Below are 17710 nucleotides of genomic sequence, written 5' to 3'. Positions count from 1 at the left end.
AAGAGCATTCCAGATGGAAACTCCTTATCACCTCCCCGTACCCTCTCCAGTCAATTCAACTTTGCCCCAATCTCTATCCCCAGGGCCACTGTTGCTGCCTCCTTCATCATCTCTGTCACTGTTTGTGTCTCTGTTCCAATCTTCTCCTGCCATCATGTCTGTATCCATGACCCTCATTCGATAGGAGGGCTCTTGGTTTGGTGGCGACAAAGTGCTTCGATCCTATGTCCTTCACTTTGGCCACTTGTATTTACTGCACCCTTTGAGCAGGTCCTATCCTTTCAGAACCTAGATTCTGGTCCAGACCTTGCAGGCACTGTGTAGGACACTGTGAAAACCTCCCCACTCTGGAAAAAGCATTTATTTCTTTGAACTGAGATGATATTTCCAAGGAAATTAGATCAAAGAAGATTCTAAGGTTTGAAAAAGAGATAAGAAGTGAGAAAGTAGAATAGAATTTGGGAAACCAGAATTCTCTTTACAGCCCAGCAATAAGAATTAAGATCTAGTTTCTTGAAGGGGGTGGCTTAGGAACTCTAAGAGAGAGATGGTCAGGTGTTTTTATCTGGATAAGGAAGCTGAGAGAGAATTCTTCAGGATGCAGCCAACTCCATCCTATCTCTTCCTGACTTTTGGCATCCTGCCTCATAGCCTGCTCCTTGTCCTGTGTTTCTATCTCTGGATTCTCCTGTTTGGAGACCACTGAAATTCACCCCCTGTTTATGTCCATTGGAATAACCAAGAGAGAAATCACAGGGCTGGCAGAGACTCAATCCCTGGAGTCCCTAGGCAGCAGCATCCCCACAAGGGCCTCTCCTGCCAGGCTGAGCACAAAGGAAGGCATTATCCTGGGAGGAGGAAAGGAGTCGCTGAGGACCACCTGCTCAGGCAATTCTGTGATAAAAGGAAGTGAGACTGGAAATTGGACAATTGTTACTAAGTAGCTGAGGACCCAGCTGAGTGGGGCTTTCTTTAATAAGGATAATCGAAGCCAGCTTTATAGGCAGATGGAGATTTTCCAGAACCTAGGGGTTCAGAGAGAAAAAATGGGAGGGAGCTAAGCTCAGGAAAGGACATGTCTTCACATCTTTATAAAGAGCAAAGACAAGTGGTGTTCTTACAGGCTCCTGAAGCGTTTTGCGTGTAACATTATTTATTTCCCATAAATATACAGCCTTTGCCAGCACCAGAAACAAAGGGAAGTGATCTCTGAAACCTGGGGAGAATTCCCTAAGAGTTCACACACAGGACTAAATACTTTGGTGGTTTCCTAGGTTGGAAAGTAAATGACAAAGTCCTTATCTTCTTGGAAAGGATAATGACAAGGTGTTATAAGAATTTAGAATTAGTTAGTAGCCACAATTTACTGAGCACTTACCATTGGCCAAATGCTGAACTGACTTTTCCATAATTTAAGCCACTGGAACCCCTCGCTGTCTATTTATAGAAGAGGCAAATGGGTCTCAGAGAGGCTTGGCACACTTGAAACCTGGGCAGCCTGGGAAGTTCTGTGTACCTGCTCTGTGGTGGTACTACTGTCCTTACTCTCAAACAGAACAGGCCCCTAAAAACCTCCAGTGGATGTCCTTATACTAGGGACAACTATAGAAGGCTTTGCCTGTTTCTACTGCTTTATCTAATGGGTGGAACTTCTCAATCCGCTTCTGGAGTCTGAGGAAGAACCATTGTCCTGTGGGCTAGGCAGCATATGTAGGATACTGATGTGGGGCAATCAGGAGAACACTTTCCCCCCCACCCCCCCACCCCAAGGATCCATGGGCCAGATTCATACTCAAATGGGCACCGTTACTCATTTCTATTAATGACCCCAGGGAATCCTGACCCCTCTCTAATCTGCAGGACCCCTCTGTTGAGATGGGGACAGAAATTCCCATCATGCCTTGCTCTGAGGACTGGAAGGTCCAGAGCCTGGAGTGAATTCAGAGTGCTGTGCCTGCCCACTAGTGCACCCCAGCCAATTTTGTTATGTGCCCATGCTGCCACCTTTTGATGCCAAAGCCACTTCCAAGGCACCCTGCTGCACCTCACCCTGTCAGCAGCCCCCAGGGAAGAGGTAGCAGAGAGTAGGGTGGGGAGGGTTGAGACCTTCAGCTGCTCCTGGAGAGGCAGGGCTGACAAGGCGAGGATTGTTTTTCTCCCCTGGTGTGAAGTATGTTGACTTGCTGTTGATAGATGGTAGGATGATATTAATTAAAATGCAGGCAGGTGTGAGGGCGCCTCTTAGAGCAGCACTCTCTGGGGCAGGGGGGAGGGGAGGTACGGGCCTCTGGTTTGTAACCATAATGGGAAAGGCAATCCTCTTGTCCCTTCTTTCTCTCTCTGAGAGCAGGTGTGGCACAGAGAAAAAGGTCTGGATTTCCATGTCATGGGCACAGATAAGATTCCAGGAGAGCTAGGGGCTCCAGGTGGAAGCACACCTAGGTCATCCTATCCCTGGAAAATGGTACAGCCTCCTACAATATTTGCCACCAGGACTGTAAAGTTTCTGTCATCAGTGAATGTGCTTACAGAAGCACTTTCCTTTACTGCCTTATGCCAGCTACACAGGATTGGTGTGCAAAGAACTTCTGACAGGGTAGTACTGGGTGGCCGAAAGCAGAGCCCACAGGGAAGAGCTGAAGGCAAAGACTACAGCCCATGGTGTAAAATATATGCCCGAGGTCCATGGGCTGGGTTTTCAAATTGAGGGAACTTGGAACTAAGGAACAGGCAGAGAGAAAATAAGAAAGCAAGTGCAGAATGACTGTATGTAGCTTGGAGTGTCTGGTTGGCTTTGTGGCCAGAGGGTTTGGTTGGTGCCTCATCCTTCTCTAGTTTCCAGTTTTGCTCTCTGGCAAAAAAGAGGAGGAGGTCATAGAGACATCACCTTCTAGCATGTTGGTCTGGTTGTAGAAAGGATTGCTAAAGACCTTGGCAAGCAGGTGTGAGACTGAAGTGGTGGAGTTGCTGTTCAAACTCCAGATTGGGCAGGCTGCAGCTCAAATCTGCTGTGTCTTGCAAATGCATTCCAAAAGGGACCAATGCAATGATCTTAGGATGTTTCTCTCTGGCCTAGCAGAGAAGAAAGAAGAAAAACTGCTTATCCTAGTTTGCTTTCTATTCTGCTGTTAAACACCATGAGCAAAGGCAACCTGGGGAGAAAGGAGTTTATTTCATCTTATGCTTTATAATCCACAGCATGAAGAGAAGATGGGGAAGGAACTCAAGGCAAGAAATGAAGCAGAGGCCATAGAGGAATGTTGTTTATCGCTTGCTTTCTCTGGTTCTTAAGTATGTTTGTTTGTTTTAATTTATTTTTACCTATTCATTTGTTGTTGGAGGCCATGCATACAAAAATGTATGTGGAGCTCAGAGAACAACTTATAGAAGCCAGGTCTCTCCTTCCCCCACATGAGTCCTAGTGACCCATCTCAGATCCTGGGACTTGGTGACAACCACCTTTACCTGATGAGCCGCCTGGCTAACCCTCAAGATTAACCTTAAGAGAAAGGCTATATATACATTATACATTTTTCTATAGGGTATAATCTGTCTTTGCCTAGGGCCAAAGATACAACTCAGATCCTAGCATTTTGGGCAGAAAGATCACATAATAGAACAGATTAGCTAGTATAAAAGAAAAGATCAATGATGAGTGTATAAAAACAACCACACTTTAGCAAGAGACAACAGCCTTCTGCGGTGGGCCTCTGCAAAGCCCTGCTACCTCTACCTTCCTCCCCTTCCTTGAACACATGAAAACTTAAGGAGGGCCCTTTGAGATATTTAATTTCTCCTTACACATGGTATTTCAAATTCTAAGTAGAGAGATTTGTGATTCTTTCCCCTGCCTTAAAATGATCATGTTAACAGAAACACAGAGTTGGTACCCAAAGCTGGCAGTGAAGAATCCATTGTTGTTGACCTTCAAACTTGCTCATTTGAACTAATTATCTAACAGAGACATACAGCCACCATTATAGCTTCATGTTGATAGTTTTACTGCCTTAAAAAATTCTGCCTCCTTTCATCTATTCAAAACTCCCTTTTCCTTCACCTCTGGCAATAATTAAACTTTTCTCTTTTTCCTTCCTTCTTCTTTTTCCTTCCTCCCGTGTTTTCTTTGTTTGTTTCCCAAATAATGTCCACTTCTGATTTGTTGAGAATTGATTTAATAAACAAGCCAGTAGCCATATATTTCAGATTGTGAGATGTTCTTCTTTCTGGAATTAAATTAGAATAATTCAATAATAATTAAATAATAATCCTACACACATTCTAATGGCTGTGTGACTTACACACCCTTAGACTTGGTAGCATGTACCTGTGTTCTCAGTTCTTGGTAGATAGAAGCAGAAGGACCATTAAATCAAGGGATGCCACTGTGAGAACCTACCTTAAAATCAAACCCAAACTAAGTAGACAATAAAATGGTGGTAGCTGGAGCTAAAGGTCAGTGGTAGAGTATAGAATCCATAAGGCCCAGAGTGTCATCCCTAGCACAGGAGAGAGAGAGAGAGAGAGAGAGAGAGAGAGAGAGAGAGAGAGAGAGAGAGAGAATTATCTCTTGCCATTGGGAATGGCAAGAGTCTGTTAACTCTCAAAGTCTACCCCCAGAGACATAATTCCTCCAAAGGCACACCTCCTCCTAAGCCTCCCCAAACAGCACCACCTACTGGGGTGTTGAGAGCCGACTTTTAGCAGAAAGCGGCTATCAGCTTTGCCACCATCTTGAGCCATATACCCTGATAAGAGATGTGATTACAATAGCCTACAACAGCTGAGCACACTCTGATAACATCTTGCTTTAGATACCCAGGACTTTCCTTGGGTGTGTGAGATTAAAGGTGTGTGAGATTAAAGGTGTGTGAGATTAAAGGTATGTGACTTAAAGGTGTGACTTAGAGATCAGATTTAGAGACAAGACCTAAGGGCATGATTAAAGGCGTGACCTGAAGTTGTGGCTTAGAAGTGAGACATATAAAAGACTAGAGGCAGACAGAGAAAGCAGATTACTTGACATTAGGTAGAAGACACTTGGTTCTAGAGAGAACAGTTTGGAGTAAGAGAGATTCAGACACTAGGAGTAGGAGTAGACATTAGAAGAGAACAACAGGAGTACAACTAGGAACTAGGAACTAGGAACTCAAGACTTGGGACTTGGACTAGGAAGAGAAACTGAAGAATAAACTGGATTGAAACACACTCTGTCTGGTCTCCATTCTTTGAGTCTATCCTCACTCTCTCTCTTGCTGAACCCCAACCTGCGGACCTGAGCGGCAGCTTGGGCCGGGATACAGTGGCCGCCAATCGCGGAGTGGAGAGGGCCTCAATATTTTTGGCGCCCAAACATGGGCTAGTGCAGTTCCCAACATTTTTGGCCGCCCAGAGTGGGGCAGCTAGGGTCCCGACACTAGGGGAACCAAGCATTCAAATATCCAAGACTAAGGAGAAAACTTCTTATTCAAGCCACCACAGAAATGTTGGAAAGTCATCACAATGACTGATGTTAATCTACCAACCTAGCACTACAGTTTTAAAGAACTTTTAGAGTTGTAAAGAGAATTGATAATGGAACAACAGACCACAGGACCAGAAAACATCTTTCTTTCTTCCAAACCATGAACAATTGGCAAATGAGGTAGGACACAGGTGAAATAATTTGTTTTAAGGAATCTAAATGGAGAGCTGAATAAACTATAAAGAGAAAGCTGTGTTTTTTAAAGTTCACAACATTTTCTATAAAATATTTACATATTAAAAACATTGTAAGAGCCAAAATAAGTTATACACATTTGAAACTATGCCTTCTCTATTTGAACAATGTAATGCAATAAAACTAGACAAGGACAGGAAAAGATTATTTTACTAGGCAGTAGAAGACAAAAATTCCACCTCTAAAATAATTTTTGCATTTTATTCTTTTTAAATATTTGAATTTCTTCTTATTTATTTGTTTGTTTGTTATTTCCATCTGAGAACAGTTTCCCCTCTCTTCCCTCTGCACAGTCTCTCACTCTTACCTCTATCCACTCCCCCTCTGTTTCTCTTCAGAAAAGAGCAGGCCTCCCATGGATATTAACCAAACATGGTATATCAAGTTGCAGTAAGACTAGGCACATCCCCTCATATTAAAGCTAGATTAGGCAACCCAGTAAGAGGAAGGGGTCCCCAAAACAGGCAAAAGAGTCAGAGACAACCCCCTGCTCCCAATGTTAGAAGTCCCACAAGAACACCAAACTACACAACTGTAACATGTATGCAGAGGGCCTATGTCAGTCCCACACAGGCTCCCTGGCTATCTGTACAGTCTGTATGAGCCCTTATAGGCGCAGAATAGTTGATTCTGTCAGTTTTCTTGTGGTGTCCTTGACTCCTTTGGCTCCCACATGCCTCACCCTCTCCAAATCTGGAACCTTTCAACCCCCTGTCTCTCATAAGCAGAGAAAGTTCTAACATGCTTGGGTCCTCTAACACCCTAAGACTTAATCATATGCAAAGCTTTCCCTAAACTCCATGGTACCTCCAAGGGGTCTACACAATTGCAACAATGGATTCTAGATAAAAAAATGGAAGATGCCAACTCTATCTGAGGAGTTGTTCCTAAAGAAACTTCAAGACACTGAGATGTAGACAAAGTTACAAGAGAATTTTAAGTGCTAGCGGCTATGTTAAGTACAACTCAACCCCTACCCAGATTAGCACAAAAGCTCATAGTGTGAGCTGTTTATCATAGCTTCTAATACCCATCATTATCAACTTTTGGATGAGTTACAAAGCAGTCCAGAAAAGGAAGAGAAGAAATGGTCTAAGGGAAAGCAAACCTCATCAGAACTAGGGTCAGACATGACAGATAGGATCACCACACAGGATTCTCAAAATAATGTAATGCATTAAGACTGTATCGGGAAATAGACCATACCCATAAGCTGATAGATAATGTAAGAGATGGAAATGTAAAAAAAAGAAGAGAAACAAAGGTTCTGGAAATTGGACACTTTGCAATGGAAATGAAAGATGTCTTGTTTTCATCAAATAGCCTATCTTATCAGTGGACATGGCTAAAAGAAACAATGAATTTAAGAATATACGTTGGTAGAAACTCTCTATGCTGATATGCAGAGAAAAGGGAACTGTGAAGCACTTCCACGTGGTTCAGGATATATCTATGTGGACTGCCGGAGAGATCAGAGAAATGTAAACATAAACAATGAAAGTAGGCCAGGTGCTTAATCCAAGTACCTGGGAGGCAGAGGCAGTTGGATCTCTGAGTTCAAGGCCAGCCTAGACTACAGAGGGAGTTCTAGGACAGCCAGGACTGTTACACAGAGAAACCTTGCTGGAAAAAAAAAAAACCAAACAAACAACAAAAACTGAAGTATTGCTGCAGTTTAAAAAGTGAATGTTCTGCAGGAGCAGAGATACAGAGAACTCAGAGGATGCTAAGCATGGTGAGTTTGGATTTCAGGTTATTTATTACACATAACAACAACAACAAGGTGATGATCGGTCATGCCTTAACTAATCTGCATAAAACCAGAGGTAAAACCAGGGAGAAAGAGACCCACCAGAATATCAGGGAAGTTCTTGTCAGAAAGTAGCCCATCAAGAAGAGAAGGCAACACAATATTTACAGAGTTGAAAGAAAAAAAAAAAAAAAGCCATCAATCTGGAATTCTATGAGCAACAAAATTATCCTTCAGACGAGAAGGGGAAATAAAGACTTTGTCAGAAAAACAAAAACTGAGGGAATTTGCTGCCAGCACAAGCCTCACAAAAGATCTACAGATGGCAAACATGCAATAAAATATGCTCAACAGCATTTGTCATTAGGGAATTACAAATTAAAAACAAGGAGAAGTGACTACAATCCCACTAGAATGGCACAAATCGGAAACCACTGACAGTATAAATTGCTGGGATATGGGACAGGCAGGACTCTCATTCATTGCTAGTAGGAAAGCAAACTGGAACAGCCAATTTGGAAAATAGGTTGGCAGTTTGATAAAAAACTAAATGTGGCCTTACAATGCCATCTGACAATCACACTCCTAGTTACTCACTTAATTGATTTGAAAACTTATTTGCACATATAAATCTGCACACATATGCTTACTGGGGCTTTATTTATCAATAATTGATCAATGGATGAGTAAACTTTGATGCATCTGCATGATAGAATATTATTTAGCAATAAAAGAGTGAGCTATCAAGCCAGGAAAAGACATGGATAAATTTTAATACTGCAAAGGAACAAAGCTAGTGGGAAATGCAGGCACTATAGGACTCTAATCATGTGACATCTCAGAAGAGAGAAAAGAAAAAGAAGCAGGGAGATTAGGCCACATGGACAGCTGAGTAAACTGACTTTAAAGACTAGGTATTAACATCTGACCCATTTTACAGATTTGTGTTTGACATAGACTAGTTAAACAATTGGCCCAAACTAATAATTACCAATAAGCCAGAGGCAAGAGTTGAACAGAAGTTGTTGGACTTCAGAACTCATAAATCAAACCACTTTAGTCTTTGTTGTTGTTGTTGTTGTTGTTGTTGTTGCCTCCCTCCTCATCCAAACATTTCAAAAACCATTAATGAATGAAAGTCGCTATGAACTAAATTCTCTGTAATTCTAAGGGAGTTAGGGAAATGTACATGGCCAGCTGAGGCTGCTACAAACAGTAGTTACTTTTAAAAGAATGTAACCTTTATATTTAATTAGAAATACTTATATGATTTTTTTAAATTAGCCTCACCCCAGAATATTTCTCACATTACAACAGGTATGTCACAGGAGTCTGTTAGTGAAAGTAAGTGCTGTAAATATTATGAGAGAAACAAAATCTACATTATTTGTTGATAATGACAATTGCTTACCTAAAAAAAGCAAGCAAGAATCGCCTGAAAAGCAGTAACACTGATGAAGGCATTAGTGATTAAATGGTCCATTAAGAGCCAGTCAGATGGCTCAGCAGGCAAGGTGGTTTCTACCAAAGATGTCAGCCATGGAGCCCAGCATTCCTGAGTTATATCATTGCTACTCAAAGTGTGGCAAGAGAGAACCAACTCCTGTGGTTGACCTTTGTTCTGCATACATGCACCCTGGTGTGTCTGTCTGTCTGTCTGGTCTGTCTGTCTCTGTCTTTCTCTGTCTCTTTGTCTGTCTGTCTGTCTGTATCTCTCTCTCTCTCTCTCTCTCTCTCTCTCTCTCTCTCTCTCTCTGTGTGTGTGTGTGTATGTGTGTAATTATATATGTGGATGCCTGCAGAGAACACAAGAAGGTATCAGATCCTCTGTAATTAGAGTTGCACATGGTTGTGAACCACCCAATCAGGATTCCAGGAATTGAACTTGCGTCCTCTGGAAGAGCAGCAATTGTTCTTAATTCCTGAAGTATCTCCCCAGTCTTCCCCTACCAAATCAATATTAATAGTTTCTCTATGTAGTAGAAATAGCTACTTAGAAATACTCAAAGCAAAAACAATTACATTAACAACAGTCACAAGATAAATAATAACAAGGGTGAATCAAAACAAGAAACATCACAGATCTATCTAGAAATATTACAGATTTAACTTTGGGACAGAGAAAAGGCTCATAAATCAGAAGATATTCATTTTTCCATATTAGAAACTTCAATATTTTAAAGATGTCATTTTCTCCCAAATTAATTTGTACATTTAATGCAATCCCAATTAAAATTTGATGAGATTTTTGTCTGGAACTTGACCAAATGATTCTCAAGTTCATTTGGAAGAATAATTGTGTTAGAAGAGTCATGAACAGAACAAGAAAAATGAGTAATGAGATTGACTTGCCCAATTTGAAATTAAATTATCACTGTGGGGTGGTAGGAAATAGCCAGAGAAAGCCATAAAACTAAAAAGAGAAGTCAGAAACTGAGTACAGGAGGAATAATAATTTGGTGTATATTTATAGTATCAGTTTAAAACATTAGGGAAAACCAACTATTTATTAAGCAAATGATTCAACAGAACATAATTGAAGGGAAGTATGTAAAAAACAAATTTAAATCTTACACTGTAACGATACAAAAGTAAATTCTGAATGTTTCAAGATTTTTTTTTAAAAGAAATCCTTAAAATTCCAGAATGTATAAATTAGTATCAAACCTCATGGTGAAAATGATTTAAAATGTACAAATTCAATGGCTGAAAGGAAATGATTAATAGTGTCTTTGATTATATAAAACTATATGACTTTTTTTTTCTTTTGGTTTTTTGAGGCAGGCTTTCTCTGTGTAGCCCCGGCTGTCCTGGAACTCACTCTGTAGATCAGGCTGGCCTAGAACTCAGAAATCCATCTGCCTCTGCCTCCCAAGTGCTGGGATTAAAGGTGTGTGCCACCACTGCTTGGCAAATTATATGATTTTTTGAATAACAAAACCAAACTCCAATTTACTTGTCCAGCTTAAGATTAATCAATGCTCTTAAACTATCCACAAATACTAAAAGAGAAACCTCAGCATTGTTTGTAAGGATGGTATAAGCCACAGTTCAACTTCCTTTATTTACAAAGAGGTCACATGAATCAGCGAGATAAGAGGCTAATTTTTAAAATGTGATTTAAGGGTACGCAAGGCAATTTATAGAACATCTGCCCCCCCCCCCGCTTTATGATTTTAACATGTTTAATTCACTAGCTGGGACTCATAAACTAGCACATCAGTGACATGTCACTTGTTTGCTGGGTCCAGAGTGATGAAAGTTAATGATAGCATCCAGTTTTGTCAGGGCATAAAAACGGATATCCTCATACATGTGGGCAATGGTGTAAATCAGTTCAACAAACCTTCTAGAGCAGTTTATTATGCAAATGGAAAAGGTGTTTATCCTCCAGTACATTGGGTCAGTTTCTAGAATTTAAACTAGGGATACAAGTAAGTGAACAACAGAAGACACAGGTTCAAGAAGGCTCATGGCAGTCTTACACTACGAGAAACTAGGAGTATAGCATACATGATGGCACCTCCTTACAGTACAATATAAGGCAGGAGCTAAAAAGATATATAGTTATATTTTTTATATCAGTTAAAAAATTAATTGTTAAAGAATTAGTTATTATTTCTGCACAAACAATAGCAGTTTAAAATACTATGGAAATCGACTATTATGTAGATGATTCCATATATATGATATAAATACTTGTATAAATATGTTGATATGTGTGTTGGTATGTATGTGTGTGTGTTCTGTAAATTTCTAAAAGGTGCTTTCTCTGTCTCTGTCTGTCTGCCTGTCTGTCTGTCTGCAAATTCAGCTGCTTAACCCTAACTATGTAAATGTGAAATTTAATGGTTCTGTGGTGTCCCTATCACTAAAACATACTTTCTTCATGTGTTTTTGTGAGAATCAAATGGTTTACACATAGTAACAATTAGAGTTACTGTTACCTGTGCTCAATAATTTGTTGTTAGCATTACTATAGTCATTGTTATGGTTAATATTCTCACCAAAATGCAAGAGAAGAGATGGGAAGAAGCATTCTCCACAATGCAAACCACTGGGTAGTCCTGTACTCTCCTCATTGCTACCACCTCAGCTCCATGTGGCCTTCAGGGTATAGAGACCTATGTGGTCCCATTGAGAGACTTAAAAATGACCAATGGGATGTGGGATGCTAGAATCATGGATTTGCACACTTGGGACCAGATCAGTACAATGTCTATGATGATGTTCTCAGATCTATAAGCTAATGGTCCCCATGAAACGCAGGCACTAAAGGTTAAGCTTAAAGCATGTGAGTGTTGTACACGCTAACGTTTCTAATTAGAGAAAAAAGCATGATCTTAATACCGACTTTACTCCATCTTGTTTACTCCATCATCCTGAATTATGATCCACTGCATGTACTGCCAAGAGGGTATTGGACTAAGTAAGCTATCCAGATCCGCATCACTGGTCCAATTTTAGGATGGTCTCTCTCTATTTCAGGGCATTTCTGGTCAGAATGGTTAACCTGAGCCCTGAGGAGAAAGCAGACCCTGAGCCTTTTCTGTCTTAGAGAAAGGGAGGGACCTCCCCCAGCGACAGAGGAATGGTGGGATCTTGTTTACCGTGGAGAAATGTTGATTTCATATTTGTCTGAATGTGTGAGATGAATGCTGGGCATGATTTACTCACTCCAGAAAGTGTTGCCTGTAATGTGGAGACACAGACCCGTTTAAAAGGAACAGCAATCACAGCCTGCGCTATTCATCTTCGGCTGCCACGAAGCACTGTGAGCTGATTGACTCTTGCCACAGCTGGCTGCTGGGAGAAGCTGTTGCTTCCCACCTCCCACTGGCTCTGCCTTCCCTTACTCCTTGCTAGCATGAAATTCCCTGGCTCTTAAGACCCCATTCTGTAGATCTGAGCATTAAGTCACTGTTTTCTGAGATGAGATGCTTAGCTTACCCTCACCAAACCACTGGCACCTGCCATCCAATCTGCGACCTTCGAATAGATTGCTAGCTTGTTGTCTTGTCGGTTCATCATGGAGCCAGCTGCGCCTCTAGAACTGTGTGGGTTGCCCATCCAATATACTTCTGTTATCCCAGCCTTTCTTGTGGCCAAGCCTGTCCATGCTATAATTCAGCCTTTTTCTTATTTGTTTCTCTTGACTCTTTCAACCAATATCAAGCTTCTATAGAAACCACTGTGATCCTTAACTCAAAATGGTGACCTTGCTGGTCCACGTGAGACTCCAAGATTGTCCAGGCAGTAGCTGGACTCTTCTTTCTACATACAGGATTACTGAGACCAGCCTTATCTGTCTTATCCTGCATCACTGTACTTGAACTCTGCCCTCCTCCAGTAGTTGAGTTTGCCTTTCCAGTGTCAGCCAGCTCATGAAGCCAGCTGTGCCTCTGGAACTATGTGAGTTGCCATCCAAGATACTGGATCAGAGAGCCTCTGCATATTAGCTGCTCTGCCAGGGACTGGAGCCCCAAGAGTGAACATGACACCCCAGTCTTTGCTATAATGGCACGCCAGTAGGAAACAGGCATAAAATAAGGGCACAACTTTACAGAAGATCCCACCAGAGTTGTAAGTGATATGGTGTAATGAAAATAAAGCAAGGACTCACAAGGGTGTGGAGTGATATATTGTCATCAATAGAGCAGTTTTGGTGATAGGCTTCAAAGGAAAGAAAGGACTCTTGGACATCTGGAACATACATAAGAGTCCACAAAGAGCATCTGACCACTATACAGGGGCGGGGCAGGGTGGGGGCAGTGGAGTTAACAATACACATGTTAACTGTCCAAATTTTGTTCCCTCCAGGATAATGAAAGAGCAGCATCAGGGACAAGGGGATTGCTGTCCTTGTTTAGTATTTGATGGCATGTTCCTATTTTCAAAACTCTTTAGAATCATCTGAGGTCCCCTCTCATCAGCCCTGTGGAATTCTGGGTATCTTGTTCTTCAGAAATGTTTTCCTTCAGAGTAAATGTCTGAATAAGAGTGAAGTACATTCACATTGAGGCTGTTTCTCATTAGAAACTATTTGTTTGAGAGACTTTTCTCAGATGTAAATAAATGATTTTAAAACTTTTTGGAAACAAATGTCAGGCATAGCAGGGAGTAAAGGAAACACAAACATTTATTAATGTGTTTTTTAAGGTTTCATACATGCACAAGATCCATTCTGTTCACACCCATTCCTCCATTCTCTTTCATTCTCTGACCGATTCTGGCAATCCTCTCCCTCCTCTCAGCAAGTACCCATCCCACTCTCTTTTTGCTTGTTGTTGTTAATTTTGGTTTTGTGACCCAAGCTCTCCAATGAAGCACAAATACCTCACCAATGGCTATACCACAGAAGACAGTGAGCACCCCTTCTGCTCCAGCAGCCCTAGACTTTAATTCCATCCCCTAGACAGGATAAGCATTCTCTTCTCCAGTTCTGATCATGTATGTCTACCAGCTCAGCCTCTACGCAGGCAACTCCAGCTGTTGCCAGTTCACAAATGCTTCAATCATGCCAAGCCTATAAGTCAATGTTCTCAGCCTTCCTCCCATCTCCTGACTCTTGTATTCTTCCCATCTCTTCTTTCAAGATGAGGAAACAAATTCCTAGTGTTCAATGTAAATGATAGCAGTGATTTCAAATAGTACCAGAATATAGGTTGGGCTGTTTCCTTCAGTCACCAAATATAACTTTATACTGTCCATTAGCCTGCTGAGATGTTCTTCTGGTTATCTTTTGTATGATAGTTGTGTGTGTGTGTGTGTGTGTGTGTGTGTGTGTGTGTGTGTGTGTGTGCATGCGTGTGGTGTGTGTGTGTGTTGATGGTGTTAGGAAAAGAATCCAGAGCCTTGCATTTGTTACAAGCCAGAAGTTCCACTAAGATGTATCTCGGTCCCGGATACTGGTTTTTGAAAGGCATTTCTTATAGTTTTGCTTTATGGATAAGTTAATGTTTGTGTTTCTGAAGGCAGAGAAAACACTATCTAAATCTACCACTCTGGCTCTTCTCTTCTGCTTCCATACAAACATGCCTTCAGTTTAATCTAAAACTTAATTTAGTTATTCCAGGAAAGGGGAGAGGCAGTCAGAGATGAAATATAAATAAACACCTCTTCAGTTCCAAACATGTCAGTAGTTGCTGCAGCCACCACAAACTCAATTGTTTTGTCTGATCTCATGGACCAGGAAGACTGGGACTGTGGTCTCCTGATAGATGGATCTAAGGTGACCTAACAGTTCATTTGCAAGGAAACTGGAGGCAGAAAAAGACGCAGTGCCTCCGAGTGGTCACATGTGGGTGGGTGAGTGGCCCACATATGGAGTGAGTGGCCCACCTGTGAGAATCACAGCCAGATGGTGCTGTAAAGAGGAAGTGCGTTGATTGACAAGAACAGGAAGAGGTGCTCCATGTTACTTGTAAGTTAGAGCTGAAAGAAGGAACATGTTACAGAAGCCAAACCCAGGGAAGCCAGGAGAAGTTTGTAAGCAGAGCCAAGCATCACTTAGGCATTCTGTGTTTCTGTGCTGTCCCCTACGGCTGGAGCATCAGGGCCTGCTCTCTCACACATGCAAAACCAATCTGCTCCCGTGACATAGAGCATGAAAGTTCATCTCCTAAAACTTTACACCCTATTGAAAGAATATAATAGTGTTAAAGAAAAGCTAATTCCGTGATCCCTTCGCATCGGGATACAGATGAGAGGCCATTTTCAAGGGACTTTTTTTTTTGCCCCAATTCTCATCAAATAGCTTCTGAAATAGACATGCTACAGCCCCCTTGAATAAAATAAAATACCTTATTTAATTGCCTGAGTGACACTCAGGATTGTGCTGCCAAAGCAAGTCCAAACAGGCCCAACCAGAAGCAATATTAAAGGGGGAAACTCAACTGTGCAGCGGCTTGGGCCCCAGCCCACACCGACCACCAGCCTGGGCTGGTGGAAATGAAAACACATCTAAGGGGATGCAAATGAAATCCGAAAAGGAGCAGAAAGGAGGAGAATCCATTTTCTAGGGTAATGAGCTCACAGATGGCAAGGATGGCACTTTAGCCTGACCTCCAGGACACAGAGGCCCATTATACATGGGGCAGAAATAAAGAAGACCCAGAGAGAAATCCACAGTGAAAATGACCCATAACTTTCCTTGTCCTGAAGAAGGCTGAGATGAGAAAACCCATCAGCATAATATGAAGCATTACATATCAATTGCAATTCTTCTCTGTGATATAGTCCTGTTGCAAGATACGTTCAGGGAAAGATCATCACTTGCTTTAATGTACTATGCTCACGTAGTGTATGTCCTCTACCTCTACCTCTACCTCTACCTCTACCTCTACCTCTACCTCTACCTCTACCTCTGCTGAATGATTCAGCATTTCTTCATCTAAGAACTTTGGGAAGCAGCAATGGATGACACAGCAGTATATGTAGACAGCACCCTCACAATTGAGTAATTATATTTAAAACTTGCATGGATACATCTTCAGGAAGTCATTAATTCGTAATGTTCTGACAGTAAGAACCAACAAACCCTAACTAAAGCCACATAAATCACATAAAGATACAAAGAAAGCCAAAGTGGACCCAGAATTCTGGAGCTACAGACATATACTGTGACAGAGATCCAGGAGCCAGGCAGCCAGGTATAGCTCAGAGTGTCTCCTACCTTGCATGTCCTTGTTCACAGTCCTTATCCTGACAGCAAGTGTTCTATAGGATTTCATGTGAGATAAACAACAGCAAAGCCAAGAGTGATGCCACTGTATTGATGCAAGAGTGTGAGGCAGGTACATTAAGAAGATTCTAAAGAGAAGACTATGCCAGACAATAACAAACCAAACCAACCATCCAAATAAACAGACAAACAAACAAACAAAAAACAGCCATTTTCCCCCTCTTTATGTGGATTTGACAAACGAGAATAATAATTGGTTGACATAGAAAAGTCATAGAGATATAATCAAGAGATGGGAGTATTACTGATTTGGTATTAACATATTCATAACAGAGGAGTCAATGCTTTTATATCTAAGTTTTATGTCATGTGCAAAAGAAACTCCATTTCCCCAAATTTTGGGGATTAAACAAAAGTCACTATTTCTCAGGAACTTGTGAAGCCTGTTACACCCCTCTACCAAAAGGAGCCATTTCCCTTATCACAGGTGGAAGGGACAAATGACCACCTGTGTTGCTCGTTAGCGTACCAAAATATGTGTTGGCCTCCAGGTTCACTCATTATCTGTATCTACACATTTCAAAGTTCACATCCTAGCTCTTGCCATCTCATCCCCTACTCTAAACTGCTCCAGTCATCACATCAGTCATGGCTTTCCTCTGCTCTGCTACTCATTCTCCTTATAACCCTGCTATTTCAATCTTCCTCCCTCCCTCCCTACCCCAACTCCAGCTCTTCTGGCCTTCCACACTCAGCCTCCTTCCCTTTTGCCTTTTCTCCCCTGTCTCTGTCTCTGTCTCCCTCCTCCTCTATCTGCCCCCCTTCTCACTCTGCTCTGATCCTACCTTTCTCATAGCTAGGAGTCCAGACTACTGGTCATGCTCATCTTATTACTTTTTCTTTCTGCTCTGGACTCTTCTAGCTGTTCTTTCTTACCTAGGATAAAAACCTTTCCCTTAACCATACCAAGGAGTGGTCATGTTGTAACTTTATATACATTAGACCTAAGAAAAGAGTCTAAAATGTTGATTAAGGTATGGTTAATTAATACAATTAATATTTGAAAATAATGTCTCGTACTGCAGAAGAGTAATAGTAAGTAAACAACACAGAACTGAGGATCATATGTAAGATTGGGGAGTTGGCAGATGCTGAGGGAATTGTGCAAAGCCTATGAACTGTGGGGTTGTTTATGAGCAATTTCTTTTTCAATGCCTTGTAATTTTTTGTCCTACCATTTTTTCTATAGTTAAATGTCTTTTGCAATCTCAAGACATTCTTCAAAGAAAAGCAGCATTGCTTTAGCTGTGTTGATGTTGTTCCTGGTGCTCATGGGAATCTCTGGGTGATCTTCAGTAAGTCAGCATCGAAGACACTGAGAGGAAAATTAAGCCTTGATTACATCAGCCAGGTAGGGGGCATCTAATTCTGGTTGCCAACCAACTCTGTTACATGTAAGGCTTTCTTTTCTGGATTCAATCAGTTCTGAGTTATCTATTAAAATTATGTTATGAGATTCTAAGAGAGAGACTTATCACTGGGTCATTATGAACTTAATTAA

The sequence above is a fragment of the Arvicanthis niloticus genome, chromosome 1, assembly GCF_011762505.2.
Source record: "Arvicanthis niloticus isolate mArvNil1 chromosome 1, mArvNil1.pat.X, whole genome shotgun sequence".
Lineage (NCBI taxonomy): Eukaryota > Metazoa > Chordata > Mammalia > Rodentia > Muridae > Arvicanthis > Arvicanthis niloticus.
This window is presented reverse-complemented; position numbering follows the sequence as displayed.